Raw genomic sequence first — 2,339 nt, forward strand, 5'->3', positions numbered from 1 at the left:
GAGAGAGAGAGAGAGAGAGAGAGAGAGAGAGAGAGAGAGAGAGAGAGAGAGAGAGAGAGAGAGAGAGAGAGAGAGAGAGAGATGATTAATACAAAAATAATAAATGATCTGCACATCTCAGGTCACGGAATGTGGTTCTCGAACCACTCACACACAGGGCAGGTTGTGCAAGTCTGGTGAATAGCCCATGTATAACGGCCAGGAATGTGGGCGTGAGTAAATTGCGATAAAGGCAAAACGTAAGCGGACAGGAGCACTATGACATAGAAGAATAAACATCTAGGCTAAGGGCGAAGTGTACGTACAGACGGCAAATTTGAAAAAGGTTCGCAGAGATAAACATGTAATGAAACTGTGGTTGCTATTGCTTGTACGGATGCTGCACGGGCAGGGAACAGGGAGAGAAATAAAAATGCTATAATCAGAATAACCGTGGGGAAGAAAATTCTAAGAGAACTTGAGAAGATTCAGGTAGATCTAGAAGTCTTGCAACTAGCAAATTTATCATTAAATTATAAAAACCATGTAACACCTGCTGTTTGAGAGGAATTACATTACTTTCGTAAGCTGACTCAGCTTTACCATCATCGCTCACATGTTAGCATCGGGAGAAAGATACTACTTGCAATTATTCGTTCATCCTCCAGTGCTCTCCTTTCTAACCCCCCCCCCCCAACCTCCCTCTCCCGCTTGTTCCCAGAGGCAGCCCGTTTGTCATAATATTATAAACATAAACACTGCCTTAATGCTTCTTTGTGTTCATTCTTCGGACTACCGTATCTTTGTGTATGTCTGTTCTCTTCCGTTCCGATTTGCTTGCCCTATCTCGTCGTCCTTCATGCACTTAAGCCTTGCAAGTAAAAGTGTGTGCATACATTGTGTTTCTTTTAAAGAAAATCAATTTACGCCTTTGTTGGTCCACCCAAGTGCCATGTTTATAAAGCATGAGTAAACACACCATTCTTCTATTTATGCATTGCATCACTTAAGCCCTGTTTTTACAAAGACTTTTCGGAGATCTTGGGAAAAAAAGCCAGCCTACAAATTCCCTGTCAGAATTTTCTGCAGACCACAGACATGCTGCTACGGTTTTTGCAGGGAAATAAAGACGAGATGTTCAGCTGGATGCTTTTTTTTCTTCTCCAGAGCGAGGATATTCTTTGGGGATTTTTTCTACGGGGGGGGGGGGGCGCTTTGTATGCACCCCCTAGAATGCTTGCTGTTTTTTCCTCGACACTCCAAGCAAAGATCTCTGGTACAAAAATACGACTGGTAATGACTGGAGCAGCGCCAAAAACATCAGCGGAGCGGAGTTAGCGCTTGTTTTACATGTAACATGTTGGAAGCGGAGGCTCAGATAACAAACACCTTTTGGACCCATTTGCCCTTTTAGAAAACTTCTTGTACTTTATATTTACAGTATTCAGTTTCTTGTTTCCCATGAAGTAAGTCACTCGACCAGATGGTAAATCCCATTCGAAGTATTCGAGATTTTGTACCTTTATATCGATGTCACCTAAAACCACCACAGTTCTGTCCATCTCGTAAGTGAAAGGAGCTTTGAGTACAGACTTGCGACTCGTCTATAAAGCTAACGCTTGTCCCCTAAAACGAATCTTCTGCACATTTTTATACCATCTTTTTCCTTCTATTTAATCTTTGCAACAGACGGTGTATACAAACTACTTTCGAAACACACTCACACGCACACATGCACACGTGCGCGCGCGCGCGCACACACACACACACACACACACACACACACACACACACACACACACACACACTCACACACACACGCTGAATGTTTTGCGAAGATGTAAAAGAACCGCCTAAGAGGATGGCAATGACATCTCCATATATTATTCTTGTTTGCAAGTACAGCTGGCCTAAATTTTTTCACCGGGTGTTCCCAAACTTTACTTGGCATGGCCAAAGAGTCTACCAATAATGTTTCCTCATAAACCTTGCTACCAAGATATGTGTGTTTCTTTGTGTAATGCGAGTATGGAAAAGCGTGTCAATCCTTGGCAAAAGTGGTTAATTATTTATTGACCTAAATAACTAAAATAAATGGTACATTAGTCATACAAACGGTACCATTTCAGAAAACGTCAATTACATGGCTTTCTGACAAACAGCTTATGGTAACAAATGTTAATGTCAGTTCACCAAAGTGTTCTTATCTTCCCTTTATCCAATTTCTTTTGTTCTCTTTAATGATTTTTCCATTTACAAACTTCATTGTATATATGAATGAAGAAAATCCGTAAACACACTCATTCAAGCAAAACGCACACACACACACACACACACACACACACACACACACACACACA

General features: G+C 41.5%; 1 protein-coding gene across 1 annotated transcript in view; it reads left to right on the plus strand.

Annotated features, from left to right (window-relative positions):
* The window catches only part of LOC101851570 (A-kinase anchor protein 9), a gene marked incomplete in the record, with an annotated part of 155,691 nt that overhangs the window by 17,807 nt on the left and 135,545 nt on the right, over nt 1-2,339 (plus strand).

This window comes from Aplysia californica, unplaced genomic scaffold (genome assembly GCF_000002075.1).
Source record: "Aplysia californica isolate F4 #8 unplaced genomic scaffold, AplCal3.0 scaffold00110, whole genome shotgun sequence".
NCBI classification, from domain to species: Eukaryota; Metazoa; Mollusca; class Gastropoda; order Aplysiida; family Aplysiidae; genus Aplysia; species Aplysia californica.